The 24,050-nt window shown below is 43.5% G+C and overlaps 1 protein-coding gene across 2 annotated transcripts in view; it reads right to left on the minus strand.

The window, feature by feature from the left end:
- LOC142492998 (acyl-coenzyme A oxidase-like protein) overlaps nt 1-24,050 on the minus strand; it is a 344,660-nt gene that overhangs the window by 142,257 nt on the left and 178,353 nt on the right. The gene's annotated exons all lie outside the window — the stretch shown is intronic.

Consider the following 24,050-nt stretch of genomic DNA (forward strand, 5'->3'; position numbering starts at 1 on the left):
CTGAGCATGACTAATATACTCTCTTATCTCCAGTCCTGGCAACTTAATGGCTGCACTATGCTTAACCCTCAATGCTGTCAGAGGGGGGCCATCAATGCATTGCAGGCCCATCCGGCAGCGAAAGGGTTACAGTTTGGGTGTATTTTTAAAGTCTAATGTACGGCAAAGGAAACCTTTAACATAACTACAGTATGCAAAACAAAGACAGGGAGCAAAGGCAAACGAGAGTGAAAAAGAACAGAGGACAGACAGTGAAACTAACAGGACGGAATAATACAAAACAAGGCAGGAGACCGACATAAAAGGAAGGATGAAAAACAAAGCAAAAAAAAAATAACCTGCTGAAAAAGTTGTTATCTTTCACACCTCAAACAAGCTGCTACAGGGTTTCTTTTGACCCTATGGTTGTTTTTTTAAATTATCACGAGGCCAAGTAAAAGTAAGGCAACATCCCACAATATATTAATTTCCTAGCTAAAAATACTACTGACTACACTTGCCTTTTTAGAAGTGGAATAATTGTTGCTGGGTTTTTTTTTTTGGTTTGGATTTGCTCATTATATTTTAAAACTGTGGGTCTGGACTTTAAACATCTTGGCTTTCTTGACTATTTTTGTTCAACTTCATTATTATGAAGACTATTTCAGAAAATGGTACATAAAGAGTTTTTTTTTTGACTTGCTAGAGTTCTCAGATGGTAAAATGAAAGTTCAAAACACCATTTTAAAACTGTTATAAGCAGTGGAAGTTCTTGGGTATAGAAAATGGAATCCAAGTGTTTTGGTTCTGAACCTATTTTTTGTGTGTTTTAATTTTGCTGGAACTCGATTTGTGGTTTTGGATTTCTAAAAACGTACAGGGAAAAACACCTCACAAACTAAGCAGGAAAGTTTTGAGAAATGTTTGAACGTCAAACTTTTTTTTGCAAATGTTTGAAAGAGTTTCCTCTGTTAACTTAAAAGTTCACCCACTTTGTTTAAAAAAAAAAAATAATAATAAAAAATGGTAAAAGAAAAATTCATTTGGGGATGAGCTTTTACTGGCTTTTGTGTCAACGTTGCTCAGATTCGAAAATTAGTTCCAAAGTTCAACGTACTGTAAGCTTCCAATCGAACTCGACTTGAATCCATTCTTATCAACCAGTGCAGAAGTTTGCAGAGCTTTCTAGTTGCCAAATACAAAAGGAGAGTCCACAAAATGTAACTACTATTACAGGAGAAAAATAAAGTCACAAATGAAATTCTGCTCTCTGATTGGTTGAAGTTCCAGGCAGCAATCACAGATGAAGACTCGGAATTTGCGAGATTTCAATACTCCCGTTGTTATAGGCAGCCCCTATTGGTTAGGCAGGTGGGAGGAAGGAATATTATGGGTCAGCGGCCTCACCACTCCAGACAGCACCAGAATACAATTCCTAGCCACCCTCCACCCCCCTCCCCCAAGCTACAGCAACAGGATAAGCTAATAAGCGCACAACCACAATGCTACAGAAACTGCAAATTCATCCTACATTATCCCTAATTAAAAAAGGGAATGCAGAGACTACTATAACGGAAAAGTTAAACAAGGTTGTGGTATAATTCTCAGCATAAATATGACTTTGTATGGAACTCTTGGTACGTTTGCAACGCACATAATACGATTGCATAATGTATTATTCTCTAATGTAAGCCGATTTGTTTTTCATGATTTCTGTGCCCCCTTCTCTCACCTCTTCCTTTTCTCTACCAACTATCCCCCCTTCTGGCCTCCATTTTTAAATATTCAAAAACAAAAGGAGTTAAAAAATAAAATTATATATATATATATATATATATATACACACACACACCACTGCAGCAAGGGATTCTGGGAAATGACATGCAAATGAGCACACAGTTTATAGGGGACCATGAGATATGGTTTTGAAGCAAAAGGTGGCACTGTGTCCTCATTTGCATGTCATTTCCCAGAATGGTGAAAGGCAGGTGGAACCTACCAAAGGCTTCATATTGCAAAGCCAGTATAACCAACCTCACACTGATGAGACCCATTAAGGTTGAAACAGCGGTCTGTGGGTAGGTTTACTGGCTATGCATCTTAACCCAGGCTGCGCTCAAAAGCTGTGCAATGCAGCAAGCATAAGCTTATAGGGCACCATGCTATATGGTTTTAAAGCAAAAGGTGGTACTGTGTGCTCATTTGCAGGTCATTTCCCAGAATCCCTTGCTGCAGTGGAAGCACTGTATGCTGGGTGATAATGATGAAAGGCAGGGTTGCAGACCTGTTTAAGGCACGAAAATGAGCACACAGTAATATATATATATATATATATATTGTGACAGAAACCAGGGGTTGGTAATAAACTCCATATACAGGTCTCCCAGGATACTGAACAGTTTCTGTCCTGTCTAAGCTGAACAGGGCAGCCTCGTGGTACAGGCACTCCATTCCACAGTTTGTCTGCTGCCTGTTTTCTGTCACCTGTCATGCTGATTAGAGTTCAGGTATATAAGACCTGTTTCCTGTTTCCTCTGGGCCCCGCCCAAGAGCCTGGAAGGCTGCTGAACTGCAGAGGGGTGAGAAAGCCTCTTTCCCAAATCGCTTCATTCATTCTGTTAGTTTGTCTAAAGACTGCAAAGGTACTTATTTTGTTGGTGGAAGTGGACAAGCCACTTCCAACTCTGAGTCAGGGACATCTAAGTTTAAGTTATCGCTCAGACGAGCAGCTTTTTGTTTGGCTTTGTTTTCTGTTTAAACTGTGGCAGTCTCAGTGCCTGGGACTGAATAAACCAGGCATAGCCTGTTTAAAGGAACAGTACGTGACGTCTCATCATTTAACCTACCCTAAAAGACCGTGTTCTAACAGTCCCGGACAGACGGCGGAGCCCCGGAGTAAGCCGTTTGTCACATATGGTGGAGAATGCGGGCAGAACACTAAAAGGTCTGGGGGTTAAAGAACTTTAAAAAAAAAAAAAAAAAAAAAAAAGGTTTTTTTTTCTCTCTCTCCAAACAAGATGGAAGACGTGGTGAGTGCGCTGGTACGCAATGTCGCTGTCCAGAGAGACGCGAATGAAGCCCTGCAACAGGCGAATGCAAACCAGCAAGAGACAAACCGCTTGCTGAAAGAGGAGCAACAGCGGTTCGCTCAGGGCTTACAGCAGGAACTCGAGATCCTGAGGGAGACTATCAGTAACCTTCCACTGGCAGCGGCAGCCCCAGTTCCGAAAATGACCAGGGCAAGCCACTACCTTCAGAAGATGGGACCCTCGGATGATGTGGAAGCCTATCTTCTCACGTTTGAACGCACGGCACAGAGAGAGGGATGGCCAGAAGCTGAGTGGGCTGGTCTAATCGCACCCTTCCTAAGCGGCGAACCCCAGAAGGCTTACTTTGATCTAGAGCCAGCCGAAGCTAACGTCTATGCAAAATTGAAGTTCGAGATCCTCGCCCGCCTCGGCGTAACCACGGCTGTTCGCGCCCAAAGGTTTCACGCATGGTCCTTCACGATGGATAAAGCCACCCGAAGCCAGATGTATGACCTCATCCACCTCGCCCGGAAGTGGCTACAACCCGAGATCAACTCAGCAAGCCACATCGTGGAACGGTTGGTCATGGACCAGTTCTTGAGGAAACTTCCCTCTGCCTTACGCCATTGGGTCAGTCGGAGTGACCCCCACAATGCGGATGAGCTTGTGGCCCTCGTAGAAAGGTACAATGCAGCAGGAGAGCACCCGCAACCCACAGTCGTGGAGCAACCCCACTACCCGAGGTTCCAGGACTCTTCCAGAGACGGTAAAAGGGTACCGGGGTTAAGGGGAGCTGAAGAGCGGCGACCACCTTCACGCAGCACCAGCAACAGTGGTTCGCACACTAAGGGCAATAGCCAACATGGGGAGCCGGGAAAAGGCTCTAAGTGGGACACAGACTATGTACCTAAATGTGTAAATTGTCATGAGAGGGGCCACACAGCAAAAATCTGCCCACTAAATGATGAGCCCATGCAATGCAACAGCGTGGAACCTTATTCGCTGTTGTCCCAATGTATGGGCCCTAGCCCAGAGGACCCCTTGAATAACCATCTGTGGGCATTTGTAAAGGTTAATGGTAAGAGGGTTCGGGCACTTCTTGACTCTGGGAGTATGGTCACACTAGTGTCCGAATACCTCTTGCCCATTAAGAAGAAACAGGTAAACAGTTCACAAAGAGTGGCAATTTGTTGTATACATGGGGATAATCATGAATATTCCACTGTTGATGTTTTTTTTGAAACAGAATTTGGTTCTTTAGATTTCAAGGTGGGTGTTGTACCCAAACTGGCACATGATGTGTTAATAGGGACCGACTTTCCCCATTTTCTAAAAATGTGGTCCCCAGCTCAGAATAGCGCCCAGAGTTCAATAGCAGACCATAACGAAGTGTTAGAAGAAACAAATCCTTTCCCTTTTTCAGAAATGGAGGTTGACGAGGGCCCAAATAAGAAAGGGGAAAAGGAGGAGTGCTGTGAAATTCCCTTCCCCATCACTACTTTGGTAGGGAATACCCCAAATCAAGATGTTGATCAGGCACTTACCACCCCAGTACAGGATAAGACCCTCGCTGACCTAGAGGTCAGTCCTGGGAGTTTTAAGAAGGCCCAGTGGGAGGACCCCACATTAGCGGTAGCAAGGGGAAATATACGGGACCAGAATAGTACTCATGGCCAACCAGATAGGTCACTTGCTTACCCCTACTTCGAGGTAGAGAACGACCTAGTATATCGGGTTGATAAAAGAAAATCAGTTACAACTAAACAATTGTTGGTACCACGGACATTCCGTAACGTAGTATTACACCTCGCACATAGTCATCCATTGGGGGGACACCTAGGGGTGGAAAAGACAAAAGAAAAGGTTCTCCGAAGCTTTTATTGGCCTGGGGTTCTGGCAGAAATTACAAACTATTGTTCCTCATGCCCAGAATGTCAGATCACCGCCCCGTTCAAAGCATACCGCAGCCCATTGGTACCCCTTCCCATAATAGAGGTACCATTTGACCGGATTGCTATGGATCTAGTAGGACCCCTAATAAAGTCTGCTAGGGGACATCAGCATATATTGGTAATATTAGATTATGCTACCCGATATCCGGAGGCAGTTCCCCTACGTAGCACCTCTGCTAAAAACATAGCAAAAGAGTTAGTACTTCTGTTTTCCCGGGTCGGAATTCCTAAAGAGATCTTATCTGACCAGGGAACACCATTTATGTCCCAAGTAACAAAAGAGCTATGTAAACTCCTAAAAATCAAGCATCTCAGAACCTCAGTCTATCATCCACAAACAGATGGTTTAGTGGAAAGGTTCAATAAAACCTTAAAGAGCATGTTACGCCGGGCGGTCGATAAGGATGGGAAAAACTGGGACTGTTTGTTACCATACCTGTTATTTGCCATTAGGGAAGTTCCCCAGTCATCCACAGGCTTCTCCCCGTTTGAACTATTGTATGGCCGACATCCAAGGGGCTTACTGGATATAGCCAAAGAAACTTGGGAACACGAGGTTACCCCTTACAGAAGTGTAATAGAGCATGTTGCCCAAATGCAGGACCGCATTGCTGCAGTCCTACCCATAGTGAGGGAACACATGGAGAAAGCTCAAGAAGCACAAAGGAATACGTATAATAAGGGTGCTAGGGTCAGAATTTTTTTTCCAGGTGATAGGGTACTAGTTCTGGTTCCCACCGTGGAGAGTAAATTCCTTGCTAAATGGCATGGGCCATATGAGGTCTTGGAAAGAGTGGGAGAAGTAAATTATAGGGTAAGGCAGCCAGGTAGGAGGAAACCTGAGCAAATTTACCATATAAACCTACTCAAGCCCTGGAAAGATAGAGAGGTCTTGTTAACCCTAGTACCCCCAGGTCCGTCAGAGAATCAAGAAACTGACCCAGAGGTTAGCATAGCTGAAACACTGTCCGTGCATCAGAAACGAGAGGTCCAGAGTTTAGTGAGAAGGAACAAAGAAATCTTCTCTACACAGCCAGGTAAAACTAACGTAATTAAACATGACATAGTCTCTGAACCGGGGGTCCGAGTTAACCTTAAACCGTACCGAATCCCAGAGGCCAAGAGAGAGGCTATAAGTTTAGAGGTTAAAAAAATGCTAAAACTAGGCGTAATTGAGGAATCCCAAAGTGGGTGGAACAGCCCTATAGTTTTAGTCCCAAAGCCAGACGGTACAACAAGGTTTTGTAATGACTACCGGAAACTAAACGCGGTGTCAAAATTTGATACTTATCCTATGCCCAGGGTGGATGAACTTGTAGAGAGACTGGGCAAAGCCCGATATCTCACAACCCTAGACCTAACAAAAGGGTACTGGCAGGTTCCCCTCACAGAAAGGGCAAAAGAAAAAACAGCCTTCTCAACCCCAGACGGCCTCTTTCAATATAAGGTGCTGCCTTTTGGCTTACATGGAGCTCCCGCCACATTCCAAAGAATGATGGATAAAATTTTAAAACCACATGTTCGGTACGCTGCCGCCTACCTGGATGATGTGGTAATCCATAGTGAAGATTGGCAGTCCCACCTTCCAAAGGTCCAAGCTGTGCTTGACGCAGTCCGGTCTGCTGGACTAACTGCTAACCCCGCTAAATGCACTATTGGTCTGGAGGAGGCCAAGTATCTGGGGTATTCTATTGGTAGAGGGTTACTCAAACCACAAACACTCAAAGTAGAGGCGATACAAAATTGGCCAAGGCCAGTCACAAAAAAACAAGTAAGGACCTTTTTGGGGTTAATTGGCTACTATAGGAGGTTTATTCCCAATTTTGCAACTAAGGCAACCCCACTAACCGACCTCACAAAAGCAAGAGGACCGCTAATGGTAAAGTGGTCCCCCGAAGCCGAACAGGCCTTTAGAAGCCTGAAAGAAGCTCTCTGTGCCCAACCAGTGTTGGTCACACCTGACTTCTCCAAAGAGTTCGTAGTCCAAACCGACGCATCTGAGGTAGGGCTGGGGGCGGTACTCTCCCAGGAGTCTCAAGGGGAGGAGCACCCCATCCTTTATTTAAGTAGGAAACTAAATCCCCAGGAGAAAAATTACTCCATAGTCGAGAAAGAGTGTCTCGCAATAAAGTGGGCTGTAGAGACACTCAAGTATTATCTGTTGGGGAGAAAGTTCCGATTGGTCACAGATCATGCACCCCTTACCTGGATGTGTCAAAATAGGGAGAAGAACGCTAGGGTGACCAGGTGGTTCCTAAGCCTACAGCCCTTTAAATTTTCTGTGGAACACAGGTCGGGGCACAAACATGGCAATGCCGACGGGTTGTCAAGGATGCACTCCCTAATATCCATGGTCGCTCACCCCTCGAGGTCTGAGCTGGGGGGGAGGATATGTGACAGAAACCAGGGGTTGGTAATAAACTCCATATACAGGTCTCCCAGGATACTGAACAGTTTCTGTCCTGTCTAAGCTGAACAGGGCAGCCTCGTGGTACAGGCACTCCATTCCACAGTTTGTCTGCTGCCTGTTTTCTGTCACCTGTCATGCTGATTAGAGTTCAGGTATATAAGACCTGTTTCCTGTTTCCTCTGGGCCCCGCCCAAGAGCCTGGAAGGCTGCTGAACTGCAGAGGGGTGAGAAAGCCTCTTTCCCAAATCGCTTCATTCATTCTGTTAGTTTGTCTAAAGACTGCAAAGGTACTTATTTTGTTGGTGGAAGTGGACAAGCCACTTCCAACTCTGAGTCAGGGACATCTAAGTTTAAGTTATCGCTCAGACGAGCAGCTTTTTGTTTGGCTTTGTTTTCTGTTTAAACTGTGGCAGTCTCAGTGCCTGGGACTGAATAAACCAGGCATAGCCTGTTTAAAGGAACAGTACGTGACGTCTCATCATTTAACCTACCCTAAAAGACCGTGTTCTAACAGTCCCGGACAGACGGCGGAGCCCCGGAGTAAGCCGTTTGTCACAATATATATATATATATATATATATATCCTTGAGAAAGTCACTTGTTAGTGAGGAAACGCGTTGGAACGTGACACGTAGACATGCAGTGACGTGGTGACGTGGTTACAGTCGGCGAGGAGCTCCAGGAACGGATCACCGCTCTGCATTTGGAGACAGAGGCACCTGCTTCAAACTTCCATTCGGCGCCACAGCGAGGTCTGAACATCAGGAAGTGTTTGCCTCTACACAAGGTTTCGGCACACAGTTCATCTTTGTGTGCCACAGGAGGGAGTTGGTATCATCTTCATCTGGAAACGTTATTGCCCTATTTGGAATCAGACCCTCTGGTCTGAGAAGAGCACACCGGATCTCCATTGAGAAGGAACATTCTCTCACTGGTGACTATTTCTACCCATTGGGCTGTCAGCAGCTAGACAAACTGCTTACATTCATCACCAGTACCATAGGTCATTTTCCTCCTCATCATTTCTTGGTCACCTCGCTGTATTATACCCTCTGTAGGTCACTCACACATTGCTGCACACTGTTATCACTTGTTTTTTGATTGCTTTTTAATTACACCAATTTCACATTGGTCTATTCGACTGCTTTGGTCATTAATGTATGTATGTCTTTATTTATATAGCGCCATAAATGTACATAGCGCTTCACAGTAGTAATGCATATCATATAAATAACAAATAATATAAATAACAGATCATGGGAATAAGTGCTTCAGACATAAAAGTAACATTAAGGAAGAGGAGTCCCTGCTCCGAGGAGCTTACAATCTAATTGGTAGGTAGGGAGAACGTACAGAGACAGTAGGAGGGAATTCTAGTAAGTGCGTCTGCAGGGGGCCAAGCTTTATGTATCATGTGTCCATGATTATCCAGTGCTACTCATATGCTTCTTTAAGCAGATGTGTCTTAAGGTGAGTCTTAAAGGTGGATAGCGAGGGTGCTAGTCGGGTATTGAGGGGAAGGGCATTCCAGAGGTGTGGGGCAGTCAGAGAGAAAGGTTTAAATAAATTCCCATTATTATTTATCATTATACGGAACTGGCGCTTCTTTTTGTTTTTGTTTATGTTATTATCATTGTGGTCAGGCTTGACCACATAGAAGCTTGCCTCATCCGCATAGACTGTTCCTATGTTGGTACCTTTCATCATCCACACAACCATCACTGATTATATATATCATAAGTGTAGTATTCATCACTCACATTAGTACACTAATATTTTATATAATATATTATATATGTTTTTTATTTATTTTTATTAAATATATATTCAGTTTATTCACTAGGTGGTTGAGATAATTTTGCACATCTAACCTTCATCACTCACTAGCGCTACTATTTGTTTTTGTGTGTGTGTGTGTATATATATATATATATATATATATATATATATATATATATATATATATATATATATATATATATATATATATATATATATATATATATACACACAGGTACACACACACACACGTTGACAAATGCACTCGCACGGTCTTCTTGGGCGACTGCATTTTGGCCGCAGCCGACTACTTACCTGCGGCGGCATCCCCCGGTCTTCTACTACAAATTCATCTTGCCCCCTGCAGCTCCAGTTAAAATGGCCACGCGGTGTAAAATGACGCAGTATTGCCATGGCATTGAGACGCTACGTGATATCGTGACTTCAAGCGGAACCACTTTACGCGACGCCGCGTGATGTCATGAGGTCCCTGCGTCCCGTTGCCATGGCAACCTGGCGTCATTTTACACCGTGCGGCCATTTTAAGCTGCTGGGGGAAAAGATGAATTTGCATGGGGAGAAGACAGAGAAGGCCTCACCAAGCCGTCAGACCACTGCCGCAGGTAAGGGTCGTTAGTGGGGAGGGGGGGGAGTGTTTTGGGGTGGACTACTGGCTTTGGGGGGTGGGCAAGAGGGTTTTTGCTCAGTTTGTCAAGCTATATATATATATATATATATATATATATATATACACATATACATATATATATATATATATATATATATATATATATATATACACATATATACAGGTATATATATATATATATATATATATATATATATATATATATATATATATTACACATATAATATATACATATTAACAGTTTACATATTAACATATTAACAGTGTAAACATGATAATTACTGTGCTATTACTGACTAGCGGTTTCACTGAAACATACCTAAGGCTGAGTTTCTGTCGATGGAACATGTTCTCACTTGCTTAACCCTGCTTTTCACAGTTTGCTGTGTTCATCAATCATTATACAACTTACAGGTGACTGCGGAGAGTAAATCCTTTACGGCAACAAAAATAATACAGTTTCCCTGTTTTTAATCCCTTTCCCGCCAGACAGGATAGCCATGCATTCATTGTGTTGCTGGCTCTTCTAGTACAGAATGTGATGTTTGGCCGCGAGCAAAGTTCTGCTGGCGGTCCGCCGCCACTACAACTCACTGCTTGACATTTCTCCGTGCTCCGACCCCATCTTTAAATCTCAATATCCCGTGCCCTCGTCAATGTCCCGCGTGCTACATTTGTAGATGGTGCGTTGAGCAGCGACCACGGGACTCGGAGCAGCGGAAGCGCGGGATATTGACGAGGGTGCGCATGACTCTAAAGATGGAGGCTGCGCAGGACAAAAGATGGCGGCCATCAGGGGCCTTGAGATTTAAAGATTGTGTTCACAGTCGGTGAAATGTCAGGCGGCGACCTGCCCGACGGTGAATTGTAGTGGCGGCGGACCGTCTGTATCAATTTGGTCGCAGTCAAACATACTAGACCGCTTCTGGCAGGGTAATGGTAATATCTATGACACAAGCAGGCCGTGAGCGTGTTTCCGCTTCTCAGACCAAGGCCCCGATCAGAGTACCAGCCAGTACTTCTACTTTTGTTGCTGCTACTACCGCTGCTCTGGCGCTGCTGGTGGGGGCTATTTGCGCTGAATTTTCCGTTCATCGGGATCTTTCGAGTGACCCTCCTGGTCCGGTGAGTACCTCCGCAGTGCAATCTGGGGTGTTGCGGTGCCGGGATCGATATTGATCGCTGGTTGAGGCCAGCACTGAGGCCAGGGTCTCTAAGCCTCGGGGCTTGCTAGGCCCAGACCCGAACTTTCCATTGTCCAAAGCCGCTTGAGGGCGTGAACAATTGAGTGCTTTAAATCGGGCAAGCTATGCTCGCATAGAAGCGGAGTGTGACCCGCCTGAAATGTCCTATTTTAATGCTGATAGGGTTGGGGCTCGGGACACTGTTCTTTCTCCGGTGGTTGATGCTACGCCAGTCATAAAGGAGGTGCCAGCCCAATTCCCTACTACCCATTCTACCGTCCCTGCCAGCTGCTCACAGATCCCTGCCCTAGATAACAAGCACCGTCCCCGGTCTCCTCGGCCACGAGCACCTACCATGACTGTAGCACCAAAGTGTAATGTTGAAAAAGTATATAATATGTATGTATCTGATGAGGCCAATGATGTGTACAGGTGGTGGGATCCTACGTTCAGGGGTTATGTACCGCATTTAAACAGGACGCGCTTTGTCCTGGAAAGGGGCGATCATGTAGATCACTGGTGGGAGAATGGCAAGTTTACTCCAGAGCAGGAGGCGGAGATAATGAGGAAACGTAAACAATGTATGGATCAGGGACTGCTTGCACAACCAGAGAAGGGGGGTGATTTCTATGCTTCCTCCTGGGATGGACCACTATTCTGGGTATTGCCGGGCAGGGCGTGTGGGCAAAATCTTCTGAAGAGTAGCCATGCAGAGAGAGTCCTAGTCAAGCATTTTAGACGTTCTCATGGCTATGATTACCTTTATCTCCCCGAAGAGTTCATGAGAACAGCCGAGGCTCATAGGGATGAGTGGGCAAGGACAGCAGTGATCGAGTATATGGCTCCTAAATATAATACAACAGCTGTATTTAGGGAAGGTCACGCTGAGTATTTGGATAAGGTTTGGTAGGTGGGATGCAACATTCACCTAGCCCAAATAGAGTACTTTAGGGAGTATGGCAAAAAGACGTGCTACTCTATCACAGTGCCTGAGAAGGAAGTTAAGCTTGTCCGGAAGCCAGAACCTTGATCATTACTATTGATACAGCAGGGGTGGTACTGTAATTTGTAAAGGGAGATACAGCAAGGATATACTGCATATTGAGTCAGGAGGTAATTACAGCAGGAACAGCATTGCACTCGGGCGAAAGTTATGCCACCATTCTACTGTGATGTGTTGTATTCTATGTGTTTTATAATTCTGTGGGCCGGCACAATTATTGATGGTGCATAATTATGCTTCTCATGTGGGGTCGTGAGGAGGATTTTCACCAGATGGAGGATGTAGCCAAGTGCCACTGGCTACTGTATAGCACTCTACTCGCCTCAACACTATAAGTCCTGATAGGAACAGGCAGTGTTGGGGTTAAACTCCTGCGCAGGGCCTAGTCTGCAGTTGCAGCCTGGATGGGTACTATGCTGCCTTATCCAGGGGCAGGCCTAAACTGGCAGTTTGAGTGTCATACCTGGGGAGGGTGCTGACTGGGTCACATGTATATGGTGAGATGCCTGTCAGTATCTGAACCTGTCCTGTTATGGGGCGGAGTTACAAGCCCTTTGTGACAACCGTGGAGTCACGCCGCCCTCGGCGTGCTCCCCACTCACCTGCAGCTCCACCGGGTCCTCCCGCGGCACGCAGGCAGCCTCCCTCCAGCACGCCGATTGCAGCTCCACGTGGGCGCGCGCACGCCGGTGCTCCTCTTCTGATGTTGGCACTGCGGGCATGCCCGGTCAAGCACCCGCAAGCGCAGCTACACGGAGGCGCACCAGCCTCTTAAAGGCACAGCACTTCAAACCATTGCTGCAATCAAATGCAGCCTAACTACTGGGCTTTATTGCTCCTCCCCTGGGAGTCCTGCTGGACCTATCCCTGCCGCAGCCTGGCCCTTCCACACCCCCCCCACCTTGCTGCCCTGCCATTGGACCCTCTCTCCTACATATACCCTACAGTTTCACTAACTCGTCGGCTGAGCATAGAACCAGTTGTTCTCATTACTCTCTGCCTCCCTAGTCCTGTGTTGCCTTGTTTTGCAGTCTTCCTTGTGTACCGAACCGGCTTCCTCTACGACTCTCCACACCTCTGGCACCCCGAACTTGGCATACGGCAATATGACTCTCCGCACCTCTGGCACCCCGAACTTGGCATACGGCAATACGACTCTCCGCACCTCTGGCACCCCGAACTCGGCAAACGGTAAAACGATTACGTCTCTCTCTCTAACCCCGGACTTGGCTAACAGCACCCACTACCATCCGTACCTCTCCTGCCCCGACTCGGACTTACAGACCATTCTACTCTCAAGACGTGCCCTCGTGGCTGTGGGTGGCGTTATATCCTTTCCCACCTCAGCACCGTGGTCCCGCCTCGTTTGTGGTGAGCTTGACCTGACACCCTTCTCCCCGGGTATAAAAGCTGACCCTCCACCAAATTGAGGTTGTTGATGATTGTGGGACAGTGTGATACCCTTTTCCCTACAAGGGGATCAAGGAGATTGGGAAGGGCTCTTGGGACCTCAAGTCCCTGGGACCTCAAGCCCCTCAAGCTCTTGGGACCTCAAGCCCCTGGGATCTGATCTAGGGCTAGAGAACTATCATGCAGTTATGCAATAAACCTGCCGTTGGACAAACTATAGGGTGTGGATATTGGAGAGGAGTATTGCCTGTGGGGACCATCCTGCATCCAGCAGGATCCTCATGGATGGAGGCGCTGCACAGTAAAGAGATGGAGAAAGCCTGCCCTGTTGTTGCTGCTTCCAACTTCCAACTGTGGAGCCACTCAGACTTCCTGAACCAGCAGGTGAGCTACAGCATCGGGGACAATATCCATGTAGTGGCCAGATCTTCCGTGGCAACAGGTGCTACATAAGTATTTTTTGTTTTTGATTGGCAGCACATCCCCATCAAAAAGGACCCTAGAGTCACTAGGTATAGGCATTTGCAGAAGACATGCACTAGCTATCGAAGGTTGAGTAACTTTTTAACTCTCTCGTCAATGTTGTTTTCAGGTGATTTTTCCATAATTCCTTCGTGCCATCTGTTTGCACTATACAAACAATCTTAGCTGTGTTTGCGGTCAGTCAAAGTAACTGTCGGAAATTAGTCACCATGAATCATTCAGCCTTTTGTAATATCAATGCCTAGTGCTCTGGGGTTTGAGACAACAGGGAGACACCATGTCACCAAAGCTTTTCACAGCAACACTTGAATTGTTCATGACATTGAATTGGGAGGAAAATGAAATAAAAATCAATGGTGAAGTCACCTACAATTTGGAAATGACATTTTTATTTTTGCCACATGTCCAAAAGACCTCCAGCAACAAATCAGTTAACGCGTCGAAGAAGTTGGGCTATATATGAATCTCAGCAAGTCTAAAGAGAGGTTCAACAAATGTGTCAACTCTACAAAGCTTGAAATAAATTGAATAGAACTAGAAAAAGTAGAAGACTATGTCTACACTGGCCAGCAAGTATCAATTGATGGTACCTTTCAAATGAAATAAATGGATGAATGGATGAATGAAGATGAGATGGAGTGTATTTGGAAGAAACAAGACAATCTTCCAAGGGAGCCTTCCACTGTGCCTCAAAAGGAACGTTGTCGACCAGCAACATGGACACTAAATGCGAAGACAATTCAGAAGCTTCAGACAACTCAAATAAGTATGAAGAGATGTATGCTGGGTATTACCCAAATAGACAGGAAAAAGGATGAATGGGTACAAAACCAAATAAGTCCGTGACATCATCACAAGGGTGACTAATTTAAAATGGCAGTGAGCAGGACATATTGCAAGAAGAAATGAACATCGTAGGAAAAAGATAGTACTCAACTGGATTCAAAGAGATATTAAAAGGTCAAGACGGAAATATCTACGGTGCAAAGATGAAACCAGAGAATTTGCTGGAGAAACCATGTGGTGCCAGTCATTCTATTTTCTCCAATGGGTGGATGGACACCTGTTATATGTGGAACGATTTTTGTTCCTGTCAATTGATGATCAAAACACTTTTTGAAGGATGTGACTCAAGGATATTTGAATGAGTTGCTTAAAACTAATGTAACAGGTTTTCCCCCACCCTGTGGGAGATCACGCTATTACAGGGTGTTGTTGTGCTGGTTACCTGCTGGCTCATAGAAGCGCTGAGTTTCTGCCGGTGTTAATGGGGAAGACAGGACAGGCTTTTGGCGTGATGGTTCTTTCTCAGTGGTGCAGCGCCTCCATCTCCAGCAGGATCCAGTAGAACTGGGTGCAGTCCCTGCAGGAAAGCTCTTCGGTACTCCCCCTGAATAACTGCACTCTCAGGCAGGAGTATATAATAAAGCTGGAGCGGCTTTATTCCTCTCACTCAGATTACAGCATAACATGTACACTTCTAGTCTCTCCTCCTCCGGATGGTCCCAGGAATCAACCCCCAGGCTAGGGCCCAAGAGCCTATCCTTGCTCTTCCCCTACTTCCTGATGGAATAGTAGGTTGTAGTCCCACTCCCCTATGGGAGGGGATGAAAGGTAGTCAGAGCCCTGACTCCACACTCCCTAGACTCACACTCTCTCAGGGGAGAGAACCGACTAAATTTGTCTGTGCATCCCCTTTTGTACCCCGGGGGAGGGTCCAAGGTCTGAGCCCGATTGGGCAGTGCACAGGCCTTAGCCCGCCCCCTGTCACTAAAGGGAGCTGCTTACTGCAGGGGAAAACCCGGATTAACCCCAACACTGCCTGCGCTGGTACCAGGGTTTATGTGTTAGGCAGGGCAGATTAGTAGCCAAGTTCCCGGTCTCCTTTCTAGTAATTTTTTTAAAGATAGCACTTTTTGCTTAGGTGTCTGCTCTATGATGGTCTTGCTGCTTTTCCTCTCCATTTGTTGGCTCTGGCGGGTGTTTACCGTTTGCCGTTTATTGACGTTGTGAAATACAGGTTGTTTCTGAGTTAAATATAGGTAATGAGGTATTGTAATTACCTTCTCTGAATCCATGTGGTGAAGAGGGAAGGATATAAGGTAATACATGTATCTTAATGTAGCCCCTATAACAAATATATGTACAGTATACTGTGGTCAATACAGAATGAATCTGCTCCACATTTCCCATAGTGTGATAAAGAATAAGGGACATTGTCCCTGATCAGCCTGGCAACACGACAGGAGATATGGGATTGGATAAGAAGCAAAACGGATAGAATCTTGAAAGCAACTATCATTCTGGGACCGACACAGAGATAGGGACACACAGAGAGACAGCAAAGATGACTGTGAGAGAGGTGTAATAGAGACAGCCTGACACACAGAGGCTCAGGGAGAAAATGAACCACAGGAAAGGAGATAAGTCGGTTGTGCGAAGAACAGATCAACAGGAAAGGCAGATCTGGATACTTGTTGAGCATTTTAATGCGCGACTGGAAACACAGACAGCCGGCAAATCTGTTCCCGCAGCATTGAGTATCCTTTGTGTAGTATACACGCACCTCACAAATATCTCACTCAAATCAGTCCTGCAATGTGAATACCCGGCATCTTAAAATAAGAGTTTTTTTTTTATAATCAAGTTTTAATTGGTAACGAACAGGATTAAAATCTCAACTGTGTCATTGTTAGAGGATACCTCCAGATTAGGTGTTCTTTCTTATTAATCAATAGTGATAACCTCTCTAGATGGTTAGCTCATTCTAGGGCCCTGTCTGGAAATTATGGACTCTAACCCCTTTCAAGGAATTTTAGATATAGGTCATCAGCATGAAATTTGAAATCTGCATCAGCACTGCAGTTTTGTTTTAATCATATGAACTGCCCTAAGGGGATATTAATCGATCCAGACCTTGTTGTGGTTACTATTTGCCATCAATAAACTATTTGCATCTAGTTCTTTAAAGTGTGTTCTAGTGGTTATTTGTCCATCTAGAGATGCTTGTAGATCCAGAAAGTGTGTGTGTGTGTATCATGTGTTTTAGATGTAAATATTAGATTAGTTATTATTATTAATGTATCTTAGAAATCCATCAAGATTCTTCTTTTCACCCTTCCAAACCATCAATATATCATCAATATATCACTTGTATACAATTAGATGATCAATATATGGATTGTTTTACCATATGTACATATTTTTAACTTCCCATGTACAGATTCATGTAGCTAGGGGCAAAATAAGTGCCCATAGCTGTGCCGCGAATCTGCATATGGAACAGTTGTAGGAAAAGGAAATAATTATGGGTAAGTATGAATTTTATACAGTCCAAGATGAAATCACGAATCCTGGTGCTTAAAAATTGATTGTTCAACAAAAATTGGTTGACTGCCTGGTTGACTGCCTGATGAAATCAGTGCAAACTGAAGAAACGCGTAGGGTCACGTGTTCATTTTAAGAGCAGTTGCTTGTGATCTTACAAACGCTGGAGAAAAGAGCTGTGGTCCGCCTAGAATACCTAGGAACACTCTTACATAGGAACTCTCGTTTGCATCTGTGGGTTGCCGGAGGACATCTGAGAAGGCGACACAACTAGAGAGGAGGAGAGGGGAGGATATCCCGGAGTTGTTTGAGCGGAGCAGTGTCTGAAGAAAGCATTGTTGGGGCATGAGTACTACTCATACAACGCGCATATTACTCAAATGTTTGTGAGTTTTAAATTGTGAAATGTTCAAAGTTTATTAAATTTTTTACTCTGGTATCACACTAGGATCGGGCGCTTTTTCTGCTTATATATACACACACACACACACACACATATATACAGTATATATTTACCTCTGGTGTGCTGTGTGTTTTTTTTTCCCATTTCTAGAGATTTACGAGTGGAATCATCTGTAGGACCTTGAAGTTTTTTTGTTCCTACACATTCACCAACATTAGAAGGACAAGCACGGTTTCCATTCCAACAATCTGTGTAGGTAGCCTCCCTACTGTGGAGTAGACTTAATTGTTAATGTTGGTGTTTTGCATTAAAGGTACAGTGTCCAATGCAGTGTTTTTGATGTGGAAAAGTAAATCACTGAAGAGTTTAAGGCCAAAAATAGACCGTGTGGACTCTTACTGACCGTATCATGAGGCCGCCCTGCCAGAATCCCCATGTGACATTTTCCCCACAAATTATTTAAATAAACATATTGGGAAGTGTCAACAGTCATGGTTATCTGTGAAGGCTATGCAACAAATAGAATGCGTACACCTAAATCATTTAAAAAGGTGATTGGTGAAGGTGAGTACAAAAAACCTATAGGTGATAATTAGTGCATGTGAAGAGGTGCTTCTCAACACCCTTTAGAATACAACAAACAGACCTTAAGCGCAAACTCTCCTCATGTATAATTTATATAAAGTGCAAGTGAAGGTGTAGTGAATGCAATAAATGTAACCACTCCATGATGATGATAGGAGGAATAAGATCAGAAATACTGATCTAAGGAGGACTGGTTAATCAGGAACTCCCCAGGTATATGAAATAAAGAGGAAATATATAGTACAGCACAGTCTATAAAATAACACAAAGTGAGCAGTGAGCCCAAGTACAAACTCGCATGCTTCACAGAATAAAAAAGCGTTGTGACCACTCTGGGTCCACGGCGTCTGCGCTCTGCTCACAAGCAACGGATGATAGGCAGCTGCTCATAGGCAGCTGCAGGCACTCCCCTTTCCCTGGTCTCACAGATCTCGCAGGCGAATCACACTTCTGGGTTCCCCTGGGGGATGGCGTCACCGCGTTTGCCAGCCAATGGTAGCCTTCGATCCAGCCACAACTTCAAAGGTGCAGAGAACAGCTGGCACGGCACAGAGCGCATCAGGAGTAATACAGGACCACCCTATGCGTTTCGTTCCACTGCGGGAACTTCCTCAGGGGTGCATTATGGTCCATGATGTATGGGTCTGAACTATATAGTCCCCGTGGTCGACGTCACAACGCAAGGGGCGGCGCAAATATTTAAATGACGTATCAATGAATAAAGTTGAAAACTACATAGCAAACACTTGGTGCCAACAGGTTAACTGTTATATACTATGGCATGAAATTCAGTCTACGGAGAGAACACACAATAGTTAGATCACAGAATGAGGAACATTTTAGAGGACAGATTCCACAACATGGATGAGACCTTTGATAGTGAAATTGTTAAGATCAATAAATATAATAGCTACATGCTAAAGAATACTTAATAGCATTGCTATAGAATAAGTAAAATGATCAAAAGGTACAGAAAATCAAAATTATATGTAAAAATATATAATAAAGGAATGTATGAATTATATCAACCTATAAACCACAATAACGAACACAGAAAAAGGAATTCAAGTCTATCTCTACATTTAACCCTTTGGGCTTGAGAGTTTGCAATTTATGAATCCATAATGTCTCGTTGGGAAAAATCCTGAATTTTGTTGCCCCCTCTCCAATTGGATTTAACTTGATCAATCCCTAAAAAGGTGAGACCAGTGGGATCAGACTCATGAAAAAGTTTAAAGTGCAGGGACACATCTTTCTAAACCCAGAAATATGTTCCTAAGATGCTCTAGGATCCTAACCCTTAAAGGTCGGATAGTCTGGCCTACATACTGTAATTTACACATACAGCTAATTAAATATATAACTGATGCTCTCTTGCAATGAATGAAACCCTTAATTTTAAAATTCTCTCTAGCGCAGTTAGATGTAAAATAATCTGTTTTTGATTCACCATATTTGCAGGCCTTGCATCTCGTGTACTTAAAGAATCTCTTTGGTTTTCTCACCCAGCCAACTAGCACTAATTTTAGTGCTTGGCAAAAGACTCAGGGCCAATTTATCCTTTAGATTATGTGCTTTGGTGTATATTACTCTGACTCTATCTTGAAGGAAATCATTTAACACTGTGTCATTTTTTAGAATGTGCCAATGTTTATTCAATATTTTGCTAATCTTCATGTGTTCACTATTAAATTGTGTGACAAAGGGCATATTGTTGCTATTGTCTACTTTTTTCCCACCTGGCTTGAAATTACAATTTCTATGTAATGATCTAGCTTTATTCTTTACGTCTTCAATTTCCTAACAATAAACTTTTGCTCTAAGATTGAAGCTTGTTGTTCAAAAATGTCTAAATCCTAACAGTAATTCTTATACGTTGAAATTGACCAAAGGGTATATTTGTGGTCCATTTAGGGTGATGGAAGCTGCTCTTCCGAACAAAATTATTGCAATCAACTTGCTTAAAGAACTTTTTAGTTTTAATAATCGTCTTATCGGTATACAAAACAAGATCTAGGAATTCTATAATGGATTCATCATATTTCTCTGTGAATTTCAAATTAAGATCATTGGTATTAAGGTATACTATAAATTCGTGTAATGACTCTACAGTTCCTTCCCAAATGAACAGTATGTCATCAATATAACTTTTCCAAAGCACCAGGTTCGCGCCGAAGGGGTTGTATTGATATATTCGATCTTCTTCCCATATCCCCATGAATAAATTTGCATAACTCGTTGCGAACCTGGTCCCATGGCTGTACCTCTTCTTTGACGAAAAAACTACCCTCAAAAGAGAAAAAGTTATGATTAAGGATATATTCAATCCCTTCCAGTATATAAATAATTTGTTCAATTAAGAGATTGCCTGCTTTTTCTAATGTTTTCTAACGACATTGCAACCATTAGTGTGGTCTATTACAGTATAGAGGTGCATCATATCTACTGTACACCAAAGACACTGTCCCGGCACAGCTTATTCTAACAAAAGCCGCACGGCAGGATGCGTGCGGGCAGCGTGGAGACGCAGCCTGTCCGCGCGTCACTGTGACGTCACTGTCACGTGCGCGCCCGGCTTCCCTGACACCCCTGAAGGTTTGAAGTGAGGTAAGCGGTGGTGCGGGGAAGCAGAGGGGGACAGCAGGAGCAGCTAGGGGGTCGGGAAGGGGGAGCACGGAGCGTGCACGAGCGGAGGGGGTGCACGGAGGACATGCGGCGGCGCGCGGTCTAGACCCGGCGCCAGCCGGAGTAAGCCCCGGTCAACCTGCGGCTTTTGTTAGAATAAGCTGTGCCGATACTGTAGGTGTCTTTACATTCTATATTATTCAAAACTTGTATCACATGAGTGGATTCCCTCAGATAAGATGGTAGTTGGGAAACATATTCCTTCAAATATGTATCAATATACTGGGACAAATTCGATGCAGATGAATTTATCCCAGAAATTATTGGACGATTTACAATTTTGTGCACTTTGGGCAAAAAATAGAAGATGGGTATTTTGGGAAACTTGTTATTCAAAAACTGAAACTCACCTTCATTAAGTATGCCTGCATTTTCGTCATGGTGTAAAAATATATCTAACTCTGGCATGAAATTCTGAGTCGGATCTGATTTAAGAACCGAATACTGTAAGTATCTTTGTTCTTTGTAATTCAATATCCTGAAAGATTCCTCTAGGTAGTACTCTCGACTCATTATGGTAGACACCCCCTCCCCCTTTATCTGCTGCTTTTATCACTACATCTTTTTCTTTAGCCATTTTATTCATAGCGTCTATTTCTAGCTTGGACACATTGTTCTTACCCTTTGAGTCATGTTTAGCTAAAGCTTCAAAATCATTTACTATTGCCATTGACTTGAATGGAGCATACTGCCAGATCGGGGTGCGATAATACTGCATTTGTTGCTTTAATAAGTCCAGTGTATTTTTCTTTTGCTTCACCTCCAGTGGGTATTGTCATTGTCTGTGACAGGTTACTTCTTTATTTTCTAATTTACTTAAAGCAATATTATACAACTATGACTGATATGGCGCATATAACTCAAAAAGATGCAATTTGGCAGTGAAAAAAATGAGATAGAAACCAGAGAGGAACGTATTCATTGTTTTGTGCACTGGATCACTGGGAAACACTTTTATTTACTGTGGAGGAAACAAAAAACCCTTTTCTAAAAACTAAAATCTAGAAAAAATATATCCTTGGAGGGCTATACCAGGCAATAAAAAAAAGGGTCACTTTATAGGGCACAACGTGTTTATTAAAAAGTGACAAAAATGTGTTTTTCAAAATAAAATGTTTGCACCTTGAGAATACCAAATCATTTGTTTAATTAAATTATTTATAACCTCTCCACCCACAAAAAAAAGACAAAGAAAAAAATAAAGCAAACAGATTGATACATTTACAAAAAAAAAAGGTTATATAGGTTTACAAATTAACCAGTTGCTAAAGACAGTGGCCAAAGCAGAGCCGAGTAGTGTGGATTGCTGTGTCTGTTTTAACCAAGCACCTCCATTCTTGTTGTGTGTACACTGGAAAACAGGTGGACGTATAAAAAAGGAATGTACAGTATGTCTGCTTTTTATTCTGAGTTAGTCATTCAAATGGAAGGAAGTGGTGTGGTTTTTGTATTGCCTAAACACGCCTTCGCTGCAGTGAGTCACTTTCATTGCACTTCTCTTAACTTTTGTCTGGCTACAAGAGTAGGGGTCAGGGGTACTCAACTCCAGCCCTCAAGCCCCCACAGCAGGACAAGTTTTCAGTAGACCGAGCCTCTGATTGATTCACCTGTGCTGAAGCATGGACTGATTGAGCCACCGGTGCTGAAGCAGGGATATCCTGAAAACCCGGTCTGTTGGGTGGCTTGATGACTGGAATTGAGCTGTAAGTCATGATAACATCATACAAATAAATAGCTGTACAGGAAGGAGACCACTTTTTTTTAAATATATAATGGAATCAGTAAATACAATATATTGAGCAGTCTATTTTTGGTTCAACAACAATACAATTATTTTAAAAAGCGTATAAAATAAAGACAACATTTTTAAAAGGAGATGAGAGAAACTGAAAATGTAATTAGCACTATTGCTTGGGTAAGCTTTTAACAATCAAGGAAAATCAAGTACGGTAGTTTCCATAGCTTGAAACTATTTTCAATAACAAGCAGGTATTATTTAGTTATTTAAGGGGGGCAGTGAACATGTAGTTATACCAACCACCTCTCCCCCCGCCCCCCTTTAAAAGGTTCTAATTCTTGCCTGATTCTTGGTGGTCTTACCTCCTGCAGACTGCCATTTCTGTATCTATGTACTCCCACAGGTGAGCACACTAGCAGCGCTATACACATTATTCCCTATTAAATTCCCCAGTACTCATTCATACCATAACATTAAGAAATATTCAATACTCAATGTATCATTTCACCCCCACAACAATTGCACATGTGCTGTTTTGGCACCTTTGCCACCAGAGATCAATCACCCAACTAATAGGGAACATTCACATGAAGCCTATAAAAAAAAACCACCCCATTAATATCATGTGAATGTGGCAGGTTCTGCATCTGTATAACTGGAGATGCACCTTCAAAAATGTGTTTGTAAGCTCTGCAAGGCAGAAGTCACTGTGCCTGAAACTGCTTTGTACTGTGTGATTTGTTTTTTTATCAATAAAGGATAGGTAATGTAAAGCAGAAATTGTTTGTCTTCTTTAACGAGTTACGGTAAGCATCTGTGCTGCCATGCAAATGAAGAATATTGCTCAATGAACAGTGTTGTTACCACCCCTTTGTCGTTCTACTGTACATGGAAGTCACAGCTTTAACTGGAAGTCTTAACGAGAACAACAATGAACACTTGCACGATACTTGTAACATTTGCTCTCTGCCTCTAGCATGCAAGTAACATTCCAATCTGAAAAGGGATTGTAGCAGCCATAATGATTGTGTGTAAGGAGAGTGGCAGGTATTGCAGAACAATGAAAAAGGTTATCATAATGTTCTCTGAACAATAGAAGAGGCGGCATCGTAAAGGAGTTTATGCACCCATTAACGCGATGTGTTACGTTAACACTGGCGTGCTACTGTATTTAACAGTAGTGCCATTGAAATCAATGGTTAAGGAGATAACACGCAGGTTATTCAACTCATTATTTTGTGCGTTAACGGGGGTAGTAACGTCTGCTACATCTATATAACTACTTGTCTACATTACAAAGGGATGAGTCTCAGTGATGTCTTGGCTGAAAACAATGAAACTGAGTTTGAACCAGAGGAACGTGGCTCAAATCCCAGTGTCGGCTCCTTGCGACCTTGGGGAAGTCACTTTATCTCCCTGTGCTTCAGGCACCAA

The sequence above is a fragment of the Ascaphus truei genome, chromosome 4 (genome assembly GCF_040206685.1).
Source record: "Ascaphus truei isolate aAscTru1 chromosome 4, aAscTru1.hap1, whole genome shotgun sequence".
Classification (NCBI taxonomy): domain Eukaryota; kingdom Metazoa; phylum Chordata; class Amphibia; order Anura; family Ascaphidae; genus Ascaphus; species Ascaphus truei.